This window comes from Pelophylax lessonae (assembly GCF_965119305.1).
Source record: "Pelophylax lessonae genome assembly, chromosome: 1".
Classification (NCBI taxonomy): Eukaryota; Metazoa; Chordata; class Amphibia; order Anura; family Ranidae; genus Pelophylax; species Pelophylax lessonae.
Window position 1 is genome coordinate 857773238 of NC_138768.1, and position 14534 is coordinate 857787771.

Here is a 14534-nt window from a genome sequence, read left to right on the forward strand (position 1 = left end):
CACTTCAGAATTTTCCACAACCAAGATCCCTCCCTCCTTTGGTTCTGTGGAATTGACAAAATATTCAGTCATTGGAGAGGCTCAGATATGCGAAAAATGATATCGCAGAACGAAACCGCATGGATCCATAGACTAAAAACATTAAAACCCATGGGGTTAAATGCAGACATAGACCTTAATTGCTTTTTAAATAATTTTTAGGAATTTAATTGAATATATCCCTTGCCTTTAGATAATATATCTCATATTTATATTTTATATATCCATTTTATATATATATTTTTTAATACAAATTATGGATTTTTATATAGATAATATTATTTTAAAAAAATTTATAATGTACACTGTACCTTTTTAATAAGCATATGTCCCTATAAATTAATATCTATGTCCATAAGAATGATAAAATAAAAAATAATTGTTCCTATATATGGCCACTAGATGGAGTTATAGTCCCGAATTACACTAAAAAGAATGTAGGAAAAATTAGATGACCACTAGATGGCGTCAATTTCAATTTTAATTTATAATGTTTTATTAATAAAGATTTAATACTAGATATAAATAGTTTTATAATTGTGGGAAATATATTATGTGTTTTTAAGAATTATTGGATGTGAATTGCTGTTTGTATAATACGGGGAATAGGAATATACCCGGGCGATTTGCAGCAAATGTCAAATACACATAAAATAAAAGGGTCACGTAATAAATCGATACCATCCTGTTAAATATACAGATCGGCACTTAATGTCAATAAAAATAAATGAATGGCGCTACAAAAGCAAAACTAAACACCGGCCAATCATAATAGAGATAGCGATACTTAAGATGTGACTGACAGGGCCAGCATAGACTGCCTGAGGACGCTCGTTAAGCGAAATGCATTGTGGTCAATGCTAACCCGGAAGTAACACACAGAGGCATTCGGAACAGAGGCTGGGATACACATCCACCGCCGCAATACAAAGAAGGGGGAAAGGAGATACAGGGTGCTGCAGATCCCCGGAGAATATCTTCCTAAGACCCAAAAAAACGATTTTGTACTGCCGAATTGCCCAGTGCCAGGAGGGCACAACAAATAGTAAAAGGCTAATTGTCACCTTATAGTGTATGTTTTTTGGAGAATAAAACAGTATTTCACTATTGGAGGCTATTTGTTCTTCTATATCTTTATGTGTATGGGGGGACTATATGGTCCAACTCGAGTAATATAGGAGCCAGAGATCCAAGCAATTGAGGAGAGGTTTGATCCACCCAATAAAGGGATCACAGGCGTTGGGGGTCCTTGTGACCTGCTGCTAGTTGGTAAGAGGCCACGGTTGTCACATCCCAGCACCTGGAGCACTGTGAATGGATTAATAAGAATTCACCAAGCACAATTTTGATTGCATGCTATTGCTTGGACTTTTAAACACTACTTGGAGCACATTTATATATTTATACTTTTTTATATATTCTTATGTGATTTTTTATATATCCTTATGTGATTTTTGTATGGAATTCTTTATATATTTATTTATTGGTACACTGATCCACACCTTTGTGGATTAATTTACTTTGAGAAGCACAAGCACTTCTTAATTGACGGTTGTCACATCCCAGCACCTGGAGCAGGGCCAGATTAACGTAGGGGCTATTGGAGCTGCAGCTCCAGGCCCCTACCTTTATATAGGCCCCGGGTTGGCCATATTCACTGTTACCTCTCTTCTGTCACTTGTAAACACAGAAGTCTGGCTTTTATGCTCGCTTCCCCAGGCAGCTCCCTCAGAACCTCCCCACACAGCACGAAGGCCGGACAAGGAGGGACAGTTGCCGATGCATGGATGTGTTTATGGGCTTCAGAGACAGCATCCCATGTTGAATTAGGCATGCATGGCTGCACCCTTCCTCCTCTGGGTGCATGCCAAGGCACGGCCCTTAAGGCCCTTCAAAATCCTCAACACCAAGCCCATGATGCTCTTAATCCGGCCCTGACCTGGAGCACTGTGAAGGGATTAATAAGAATTCACCAAGCACAATTTTGATTGCATGCTATTGCCTGGACTTTTAAACACTACTTGGAGCACATTTATATATTTATATTTTTATATATTCTTATGTGATTTTTGTATGGAATTCTTTATATATCTATTTATTGGTTCACTGATCCACACCTTTGTGGATTAATTTACTTTGAGAAGCACAAACACTTCTGAATTGAAATTGCACTGGTATGCACTTTTCTTTCTAATTGCACCAATAGTAGATCATATATATATTTGTAGCAATTTTTAATCACATATATTACACTTTAAATCACTTATTAATTTTTATAACACGTGATATATTAAGATTACCAGCGCCTTTTTACCTATGATATATAACACTATACTAGTGTATCTCCCCGCGCCTCGGAAAAGGTTTTGTTTAAATATAAGATAAAGATATAAAAATGTGTAATTAGTGAGATATAAATATAAAAATATATATTGTGTGGCAGCAGCTGTAGATTTAAAATGGATGATAGAAAAATAGCCTAGGCTATATACAGCGCTTGCCGCAGAAAAACAATTAACTTAATGTATCTGAACAATGTTGAAAACTTATCTTTACAGTATAAGTGAAAATACAAATCAATTAAACACATGAAAATTAATAAAAAGTTCCAAGGAATTGATAAATAGATAAATAAGTATTTTCCAGTGGCGATCAATATATGTGAATAACATAAATGTAAAATTCAATAAATAAAGTCTTTTCAAGTGGTGATCAGGTGCAATGTGCTTCGTGCTCAATAAATAAAAGTTTGTGACTTTTGTGACGTGGATTCCTCTTTTCCTGTGGCTTGTGGTAGAAATAAATGACTTACCAGAATTGTTGGGTCCTATGTGCTGTATAGCACTAGGACCTACAGCGCTTGGAGGCCGTTCAGGCCGGATTGGGGATCCCCTTTGTGGATGATCCTGGTTGGATACAGGTTAGGTTCCTCCTTACCCGATCTCGATCCTCAGGATATGGGGTTAAAAGAAAGGCTCCAGATAGTGTATTATCGTTTTTTTTTTTTTTTATAATATTTTATTGAAGGTCGACAAGCAATACATCGAAACATTTGAAACAGGGATAAACAGCAAAAAAAACAGATCAGAACAATGAGAAAACTGTGAATCCTTGAATGACTGCGAAATGCTGTCATCGACACTCCATTACACATTTTATACCTTACAACAATCCCAACTGGGAGAATAGTCGAGCACAGGACAAAATAGCCGGATGGAGAGTAATGTGGGGGGGGGGGGAAGAAAGAGGGACGGGGGGAGGAGAGGGGGGGAGTAGAGGAAAAGGAGAGGGGAGGGGGGATAGGGGGGGAGATAATGAGGAGGAGGGAAGAAAGATTACGATAAAGGAGGAAGAAGGGAGGGGGGGGAAGGAAAAAGAGGAAGGACTATTGCAGAGCGACAAAATATCACAGTAGCGGATGTGTGAGGGTAGGGTGGTCATAGGCGTAGAGAACAGAACGTGGAGACCCAATATGAAAAACCATAAAGATGAACACAAAGGCACTTATAGAAGCACCGCTTTGTTGTCCATATGCAGGAGCCCGACGCTCCATACCTCATGGAATGCTAAGGGGAGGCAGTGTCAGTGAGGGGGGTGAGGTGGGTGAGCCCGTAGCTAGGAGGTAGGCAGACCATTTCCGATGGAATCGGGTATGGGAGGGGAGCCGCAGTTGGTGCAGATCTACCAAGTCCCTTCGTAGAAGTACTTGCAGTTCCCCTTAACGTCCGTGATAGTGGGAGGTTTCTCTGATGTCCAGTGCTTTAAAATGATCCTCCTAGCAATCATCAGACAACTCAAGAGCCAGGGTTTGTGGTGTTGCAGCAGTTTCCTCTGAGGTTTGGGCAGGAGAGGCAGCGTGCCCTGAGTGTCTCCAAAGAGAAGCAGATATACATCCTTGGCAGGAGCAGGTCCAGAGTACGGTTGATGAAGGTCAAGACCCTGTGCCAGAAGAGAGAAACCATGGGGCACAGCCAGAATTTGTGAAGAAGGGAAGGCAAATGATGGTTGCAGAGAGGACAGAGGGATTTGTTAGGGTCTGGGGACCATCGGAGGCAGGGGATGTATGCCCCATGTAAGATTTTAAGTTGTTGCTCCCTCCAAAATTCATTATGCACAAAGAGGCACGTGTCGTTGTATCCTTTCAGAATTCAGGTATGAGTTGACTGGGAAGATAGGACTGTATTCCAGCGAGTAGCCACCTGTGAGGCTACATGGTTATAAAGTTCCAGAGTCAGTGTGGGACAGATGTGTGAGATTTTGTGGGCTCCCCGCCTCACCCAGGAGTCTATAATGGACGGCTTGAAGCGGGCCATGGTCAGGGTATCTAAGGAGCGAATGAAGCTGACACATTGTTGCACATATAGATAATGGCCCCGGGGCAGCAGGGCCGTCGGGTCATACGGCCGCACCATTTGCATTTCTAAATCATAGTTCGTATATCTGGAATTACCCAAGATCCAGTCTAAAGCCCCCCCGAAGGAGGCATGAGAGGTTGTACATCCTTATAACTGGTAGACCTACCCCACCCTTCCATTTCGGAAGGTAGAGCTTGCGCATTGCGATGCGGGAGCATCTACCCTGCCAAATGAAGTTCGATAGAGCACGGTTAAGGCGTTGAATATCTTTATGTTTCAGCAGGATGGGTAACGTTTGCATGGGATATAGTAGTTTAGGAAAACTAGACATTTTAAATAGATGGCACCTGCCCCTGAATGACAGGGGCAGCGACTGCCAGTTTTGGAGTTCAGCTATAATTTTATCTACTACAGGGGTAAAATTTAAAGAGTAGAGGGAAGAAGGGTGTCTCCCTACCCGGATGCCTAGATATGTGATATGGAAGCGAACTATAGAGAACATGGAGCAAGACGCCCAATGCGGTCGATGAGGGGAGCGCAGAGGTAAGACTTCACTTTTGGAGAAATTTATACGCAACCCCGTGCATGAATGGAAGTTAGCAAATAGGGATTGGATCAACGGCAAGTCATGAGCGGGATCAGCCGTGAAGATTAGTACATCATCGGCAAAAAGCGCAGTTCGCAGTTGCTGAGTACCCACAGGAATGCCTCTAAGGTCAGGGTGAAAGGTCAACGTTCTGGAGAGGGGCTCGATAGCCATGTTAAATAGAAGGGGGAGAGAGGGCAGCCCTGCCTGGTGCCCTTGTGGAGTTGGAAAGCTGCCGAGGTGAGGCCAGCCACCATCACTTGCGCCATGGGGGGTACATTTCACGGATTAGGTGAAGGAAGGCACCGGAAAAGCCAAACCTAGTGAGGACCATATCCAGCCAGCGGAAGCTGACATTATCAAAAGCTTTCTCAGCATCCAATGTGACAATGGCAGCATCCGCGGCTGGATTGGCCCCAGCGTATTCCAAGGCAGCGATCACCTTCCTTAGGTTGGAAGTGGCCGACCTCCCCTGGGTGAATCCAGATTGGGCAGGATGAATCAATGACGGTAAAATAGTAGCCAGTCTGTTCGCCACCATCTTTGACAAAAGTTTGGCGACCAGATTTAGCAGCGAAATAGGTCGGTATGAACCGGGGTTAGTAGGATCTTTCCCCCGTTTATAAATCAATTTAATGTAGGCCTGGTAGCCAGTGGGCATGTACCTGTCTCCCTGGTAGATCGAGTTGTAAAGGTCGAGGAGGGACGGGGCCAACGTATCTAGAGCCAGTCTGTAGAACTCTGAGGTATACCCGTCCGGTCCTGGCGCTTTACCCGGCGAAAGAGATTTAATAGCCGTAGTAAGTTCCTTGAGGGAGAAAGGGGCATTCAGAGAGGATAGTTGGTCGGCAGTGACCGTGGGAAGGGTAACCGAGGCGAGTAGGGCCTCCGCTTTCGTGACAGCTATAGGGTCAGGTCCATAAAGAGAAGTGTAAAAGTGTCCGAAGGTGCTCATTACATCTTGCGGTGTATGTACTAACATCCCCTGTGCATTTTTCAGTGCGGTCACTACTGTAGGGGGGAAGGGCAGTTTGCACAGCGTCGCTAAAAGCTTGCCCGGCTTATTACCATATTTGTGGAATCACCAATCCTGAAAATGGGTATACATGGTTTCCTGTGCCTCAGCCCACGTCTCGAATTCGGATTTGGCTTTAGACTATCGGTCTCTGTTGGCCGCCGTGTTGGAGCTATTTAGAAGCCGTTGTGCCTCGTGGAGAGATGCACTGGCCACTGTATAGGCTGCATTAACCTTACGTTTGTGAGCTGTGGCATATGAAATAATGCGTCCCCTGAGCACCGCGTTGCCCGTCTCCCACAGAAGTGTGGGAGAACAGTCTGGTGAGGAGTTATCAGACAGAAAGTCCGGCCAGGTATCTCTAATGAGCTTTTGAAACGGCATCCTTTGCCAGATATGCTGGGAAACGCCATGGGGATTTCAAAGCGGGAGGGGTCATATTGGACAATTCTACCGATATAGGCCACCAGATGAGTTTCCTGCAACACCGCAATGTCTGCCTTCAGGCGTTTCAGATGCCTGAGGACAGCCATTCTCTTATTAGGGGATTTAAGGCCCTTAACATTCCAGCTGACAATTTTTAGCGACATGGAAAGCGTCGGGGGGGGCTAATGAGCAGATGTAGGATTGCATAAGTAGTCAAAATAGTAATGGTGGGTCTCAGCCATTGGTGCAAAGGCACATCAGCATGTGGGTCGATCAGGTAAAAAGACATTCTGCAAGGGGGGTAGTAGAGGGTGTGGACCCAACAGGTGTCCGGGGGAACACATAAAAGGGTACCTGTAAGAGGAAGTCTGGACTTCACTTCTTTCCTCATGTAAGTCTCTCTGTCGCCCAGAGACAGCGTTACCGATAGTCTGCCGTTGGCGCCCAACACAAGAAAACAAAGTGTAAATAGCGATCTCAGGAGCGTAGGAGACATCTAACAAGAGGGATGAATCCGAACGGGCCAATGACACATGGCAAGGCTGTAGCTAGAGAGAGAAGAAAAAAGAAATACAAAACATCAGTAAACCCGTATGCATGCAGTAATATCCATGAGGTTTAAACATCAACCACCGTAGGAATGCATAAAACATCAAAATCAGTACATTCATTAAGCAACTAACGCCATCTAGGGGCAGCATCAGGGCGGTACATACATCCGCAGATTCTCACAGAGCTAAGGACAAAGCATGGTGAAAAGTAACTGAGTATGCCTGACTGGAACAAGCACTAAGAACTAGGCGTAAGAGGGCCTTAGTAATTCAGATCACGGGCGACCAAAAGGTCCGTTCAGGCGTTGTTTTTTAGCAGGGTCTTTTCTCAGGCTACGTTGCTCCCTGGATCCTGGGGAACTTTGACTGGAGCTCCGGGTGGGGTCCAGCGAGATGTGAAGGTAGGATTGCAGGTAGTGGCTTGCCTCCTCGGGATGGGTGAATGATTTTTGGACCCCCGCCGCATCAGAGAAGCGGAGGGTGGCAGGGTAAGCGAGAGTAAACTTGATAGCCTTTTGGTATAATGCCTGACAGAGCGGCTGGAAAGCCTTCCTTCTCTTAGACACTTCCTGCGAATAATCCACAAAGATGAGAAGCTTGTGGCCATCCAATTGAAGCGATTTGGAATTTCTGAAAGATTTCAAGATGTTAACTCTGTCCATGTAGTTCAAATATCGCACAATAACTGGGCGAGGAGATCAACGTTCGTTTGAGGGTGCTCCCAGTCTATGGGCTCTTTCCACCGTGCAGGGTGCAGTAATTCCCAGGGCAGCAGGGATTCTGATCATGCAAACATCATGAAGAGAGTCCGTGCTAACAGATTCTGGCAATCCGATAATCCTCAGATTATTGCGTCTGGACCGATTTTCCAAATCGTCCAGCTTCTCAAGAATATAACTTTATGTTTGCCGGGCCTGCTGGGCATGGGTAAAGGAGTTCTGTACCTCATCTTCTATGTCGGAGACCCGGTGTTCCAGCTCTGCAAGCCTGCCTGCTTGTTCCCCCAGCTCCTTCCTGAGGTGAGTAAGGCCCTGTGCTATAGCCTTGTCCACCGCCGCTGTTATCGTGGGCGAGAGCAGAGCGGCTACTGCTTGTGCCAGTGTAGCTATCTGTGCATCGGGGAAGACTGAAGCGGTCACTCCCTGAGGGGGAGCGGGCTGTTGCTGCATGACGTCTGCCATGTTTGCCTCAGAGGAGGCCTGTTCAGCATGATCGCCGCAAAGGGCTTGTGAGCTCGGCGGAGGGCCGTGGAGGACGAATTTGTCCATAGCTGCAGCGATCCGGCGAGTGGATGCCCGGGCTCCGTGAGATCGGCGTGCTCGGATGGGCTGTGTGAAGGGTTTTTTAAGCCGGTGCAGTCGGAGCCGCTGTTCCGCACGTCTCCCTACATGAGGTGCTGGAACCGGAAGTGTGTATTATCGTTTTAAAAGTTTATTCATCAAACATTCATAAAAATCAGAGCGAAGAAAGACTCAAACTCCAAGTTTGCAGGCAAAGAAACCGCTTACAAACACCTCCTAGCAGAGTGGCGAGCGGAGTGTTGCAGCTTGCGTTCCACGTGGTGAGTAGCGTGCTGACGTGCCTTCCACAACCTTGACGCGTTTCGTCACTTCCTGTGATGTTTTCAAAAGGTTTTCAAGCGCTGTAGGTCCTAGTGCTATACAGCACATAGGACCCAACAATTCTGGTAAGTTATTTATTTCTACCACAAGCCACAGGAAAAGAGGAATCCACGTCAGTGACGTCACGAAAGTCACAAACTTTTATTTATTGAGCACTAAGCACTTTGCAACTGATCATCACTTGAAAAGACTTTATTTATTGAATTTTACATTTATTTTATTCACATATATTGATCACCACTGGAAAAGACTTATTTATATATTTATCAATTCCTTGGAACTTTTTATTAATTTGCATGTGTTTAATTGATTTCTACATTCAGGCCTGCAGATGTGAAAGTATTCATTCTAAAAATCTATTGGGATTCTAATTGACTCAAAGTACATATTTTATGGCTGCCTCTCCAATGTCTTTTGTATGGTTCTATGCCCCAAAATTTCAGTTGAGAAGGGTCTCTTTGGTGGACCTCATCAAAGTGATTTGAAACACTATGCTTATTGTAGCCTTTTAGTATATTTTGAACATGCTCCTTAATTCTTATCCGGAGTAATCTTTTGGTACGGCCAATATATTGTAAGCCGGAGCTACATTCAAGTGCATACACAGCCCCTTCTGTGTTACATCTTATGAAGTCTTTAATTTTAAAAGAGGATCCATTACTTGAAGACTCAAATTTGAATACTTTCTTATCAGGATGCTTCGTTCTCACACATGCGTAGTATCTTTTGCACGGGAAGAATCTTTTTCCAGTAAAAAATGAGAACATCTTACAGGGTGGATCTTATACCATCTTAACTATTCTGTTTCTTAAAGTCGAAGCCTTTTTATATACAAATTTAGGTTGCTCTGGTAGTGCACTTTGGATATGTTTATCTATTTTTAAACTATGCCAGTGTTTTTTTATTATTATTTCCACTTTTCTAGGTTGTACACTAATATTCCAAATCATTCTCATTTGATTTATTTAAAAAATTAGAAAGTGTCACATGGTCTCCTTTCCACAAAATAATTCCATCATCAATATACTTTTGTAAAACAGGAGATATTTTGGAGTCTCCTTATATATTGAATCTTCCTCCCACTGTGCCATAAATATATTTGCCACACTTGGCGTGAACGTTGAACCAAGTTATACATCCCAAAAGGACAATTGTTAAGAATAAGAAGAAACTGTATGAAGCAAGAAGACTTTCAAGAACAGGCAAAGGTAGTAGGAAAACAATTAACTTAAGGTATGTGAACAATGTTGAAAACTTATCTTTACAGTATAAGTGAAAATACAAATCAATTAAACACATGCAAATTAATAAAAAGTTCCAAGGAATTGATAAATATATAAATAAGTCTTTTCCAGTGGTGATCAATATATGTGAATAAAATAAATGTAAAATTCAATAAATAAAGTCTTTTCAAGTGATGATCAGTTGCAAAGTGCTTAGTGCTCAATAAATAAAAGTTTGTGACTTTCGTGACGTCACTGACGTGGATTCCTCTTTTCCTGTGGCTTGTGGTAGAAATAAATAACTTACCAGAATTGTTGGGTCCTATGTGCTGTATAGCACTAGGACCTACAGCGCTTGAAAACCTTTTGAAAACATCACAGGAAGTGACGAAACGCGTCAAGGTTGTGGAAGGCACGTCAGCACGCTACTCACCACGTGGAACGCAAGCTGCAACACTCCGCTCGCCACTCTGCTAGGAGGTGTTTGTAAGCGGTTTCTTTGCCTGCAAACTTGGAGTTTGAGTCTTTCTTCGCTCTGATTTTTATGAATGTTTGATGAATAATGTCCCCAATGGTTAATGCATACAATGCACTACTGAATGGGGATCTAAAAAAATAACTGAATGATGCTACTTTTATGTTTCCTGTTCCAGCATAGTGCATTAATTGTGCATGCTAGGGTGATCTTGAAAAATACTTATGCAGCACTTTACCACTTTAGCAGACAATTACTGATAATGCACTTTATGGCTTTTGTTAGGTGGCATAGAAGGCCCAATTTTTGGAGCTTACTTAAGTGCAAGCCCCCCTCCCCCTAAAAAGTCTTTTGTCAGTCCCGGGTCACACTTGTGCGATGCGGGAAGGCTGCGAATTCGCAGCCTGTTCCCGCATCGCAAACCCACATCTGGCAGTTCACACTTTAATATGCAATACGCAGGGGGTGTCAATGAAATGTTAACGACACCCCCAGTTTGATCGCATATCGCAGTGCGATCTGACAGTTCGCACAGGATCGGATCGCACAAGTGTGAACCACTGTGCGATCCGATCCTGATGTGGCTGGAAAAAAGGGTCCTGTGCGTCTTTTGTGCGGGTGCAGTGCGAATTCAGCCATACAAAGTGTATGGCTGAATTCGCATCCACACATCCGATCGCATGTAATGAAGGAGCAGTGCACTCCGAATTACATGCGATTGCCGCACTCGCAAAAGTGTGAACCGGCCCTCAGTGTATGTTGGAGACTTTGAGTAGAGGGGGGTGGGGGATGATATTGAAAATACATAAATCATTTACTGTAAATAACATGCTTGGGGACACCTTAAATCTGTACATGATGTTTATTTTCTTAAGTTTAATCTCATAAATTTTTTATTTTTTTTAATGAACAATTAGCTTGGCTTACATACAGCAGCAGCAGTCCAATCTGAGTTATTCAAGTAAAAAAGGAAATGAAAAATCTGAGGTCGTTTCAGTAGCGACACATCTTTTCATGAAGCTGTAATAGGTCCTGTTATCACTACCAGATAGAAATTGGCCAGTAGTTCACTGAGGCTGTCCCTGTTCTTGCTGTTGGAAACATTTATGCTAGATTGTTTAGATGTTCCAGATTGCTTATCTTTTATTAAATGAAGTGTGGGAATGATTGTTATTGGATTTCAAATCTCTCTTCAAACTGATGCAAAACTGCCCTGCAGCTGGAAAATTTCTACCAAACACTCATTAAGATTTAAAAGAACGCAGATAATAAAGCAGTGCAAAATTGGCCAGACATTTTTGATGAGGAATATTTGGCTAAAATGTACTACAAGAATTTAGAGACAGCAGGTGACACAGCAGTGTAAAATTGGCCAGCAGCGGGAGATTTATAAATAGCATGGCTAGGCCCAAAATTACTAGATACAAAGAGCAGAGCCTGAAATGTTACTACAAGAATAAAGATACTGCAGATGATACAGTAGAGTTAAAGTCAGACAGATTTATTCAGGGATAATAGACCTAACTGGGGTATGCCTAACTTTTTTTAATCTATGCAAATAAGGGAGGGGGTTCTGTGAATTTGAGTGATATGACATAAGTTGGTTTAGGTGTACATTGTTCTTATTTTCTTGTATTTTTTTTCTTTCAAATGATTCAGCAGTATTCTTTAAACAAAAGGTAGATCTAAGAACAGATGGTCAGTAACAAGTGAGTCCTGCAATTTAAGAGCACCAAACTTCAAAAAAGCCCAGCAACATAAAATGAAAAACAGAAAAAGCCCCTAGCCCTCTTTCTTGCCTGCCTAATAGCCTGGATCCTCTTTGAACACCAGAATCCACTCTTTCCCCATAGCTCTTCTATTTCACCTCTACCATTCTCCTGTTAAAATGACTGTACACAGTCTAACTTTTTTCATTAAAATAAAAAACATGTTATATTCACCTGCTCTGTGCAATTTTTTTTACACAGAACAGCGATAATACTCCTCTTCTTGGGTCTCCTGCCAGCGCTCCTGGCTCCTTCGGCTACCCAGTGTCACTTGTGTGAGCTCGCTCCCGAGATGGGCTGATTGCATCTATTCAGACACACAACCCAGCTCAGCCCCACCCAGCCCCGTTTTGCCCCACCCCAATGGCTCCTGCTGCTTTTAGTCAAGCCTGTGAAACCCAGGAGAGGAGAGTGGAGCTGCTGAAGACAGTGGTGGACTGAGATCAGGCTCAGGTGAGTATTTAGCAGAGGCAGCGGGGTAAGCTGCATGTAAAAGTTTTTCTATCTTAATACAAAAAATGCATTAAGGTAAAATAAGTTTTAACTGTACAGCCACTTTAAGACGTTGTTCCTCAGACATCCTATGAGTGTGAACTCTCTCACTGCCTATCAGACATTACTATTTGATGTATACCATTAGTCAGTAACCCCGCACTACTGTCTTAATTTTGGCTCACAATTTAGTATACCAGGTAGCATGTCTTCCCATACCATATGACTATTGTAATTGACAATGTCTCGATATGTGATTGTCCAATACTCTAAGACTTTATGTTTATACTTCTTGTACTCTGAGAACCGTGTCATACTTTGCATTAATACAAAAACTGAACAAGGCCCTAACAACATACAAAATAAACCAATATACCCCAAATTTAAAGAAAACTCAAAATAGTACTCCCTTAACCACTTGCCGATCAGCCACCATATAAAGCAGGTATACGGTGGCAGGTCGGCAGGTTTCTGTGGATCGCCGTACGTGTACGGCAGTCCGCAGAAGCGATCCTAGGGGTGCCCGCGCCCACTCGCCAGCAGGGAAGCCAATCCACGGGGGTTGGCAGCCGCGATCGCTCCCTGTAAAGAGAGACCGGCGGTCTGCTGTTGTACACACAGCAGATCGTTGTTCTCTCTAGAATCAATGCAGAGCTCCTGTGTTCCTCCTATTTTGATCGATTTTACAAGCCCATTCCACTCACAGTTAGAAAACAACCCCTAGGATAACACTTAATCCCTTAATCGCCCCTGGGTTAACCCCTTCCCTGCCAGTGTCATTAGTACAGTAACCGTACATATTTTTAGCACTGATTACTGTAGCAATGTCACTGGTCCCCCCAAAAGTGTCACAAATGTCAGTTAGGGGTCCTATCTGTCACAGTCCCACTAAAAATCGCAGATCGCCGCCATTACTAGTAAAAAAATAAAAATAAAATAAATAAAAATGAGATAAATCTTTCCCCTAGTTTGTAGACACAATAACTTTTGTGCAAACCAATCAAAATATGCTTATTGGGATTTTTTTTACCAAAAATATGTAGCAGAATACAAATTGATCTAAAATGATGGATAAAGTTGATTTTTTTTTTTTTTTTTTTTGGGGGGGGGATGTTATATAGCAGAAAGTGAAACATATTGTTTTTTTTTTTTTTTAATTGTTGCTATTTTTTTGTTTATAGCGCACAAAATGAGGTGATCAAATAACACCAAAAGAAAGCTCTATTTGTGGGAAAAAAAGGACATCAATTTTTTTTGGGTACAGTGTCACACGACTGCGCAATTGTCTGTTAAAATAATGCAGCGCTGAATGGCAAAAATGGTCTGGTTATTAAGGGGGAAAATCTTCCGGTCCAGAAGGGGTTAAACAAAAGTTCAAATATACCCCCAAACGATCCCCAAAATACCAACCTCATGAAATAATAGCTAATTTTATTTTTAAGAGAAACCTTTCACCAGAACATGAAATAAAGGTTTGCTATAGATAGCACAGCAGCTAAAAGTGACTTTGAAACAACTACAACATACAAATAAAGACAAAAAAAAACTTATCATAGGGAGAAAAAAACAAAAATGAGCGGATGGCCCAAGAGCTAGCAATCAGAATGTAAGTACAATTTCCTAACTGACCCTAATCTCTCCCTTTGCAGTTTGTCAGCTTTCCCTATATTTTTACTAGAGCAGCTTCTAACACAGTGACACCATAGCTGTTCTGTGCCCCATTTATAGTGAGGGGGCTGATGTATCCAGAATCCCTCTTATTGGCTCTTCTATGCCTGAATTTTGGTTAAAGAAATTCTCATGGGTGAACCTGCAAAATATTTTACCGGGACCTGGGATTTTGAGCTTGCAAGATTTGCCTTGAACCCATGATAGTAGCAAACCTAAACCTGATCCATATTTTTAACTCTTAGTTTGTATAGATTCAGTGGTTCTGATGGACCTCTACAAAACAATAATAATATCTGATTTTTAGGTTCCG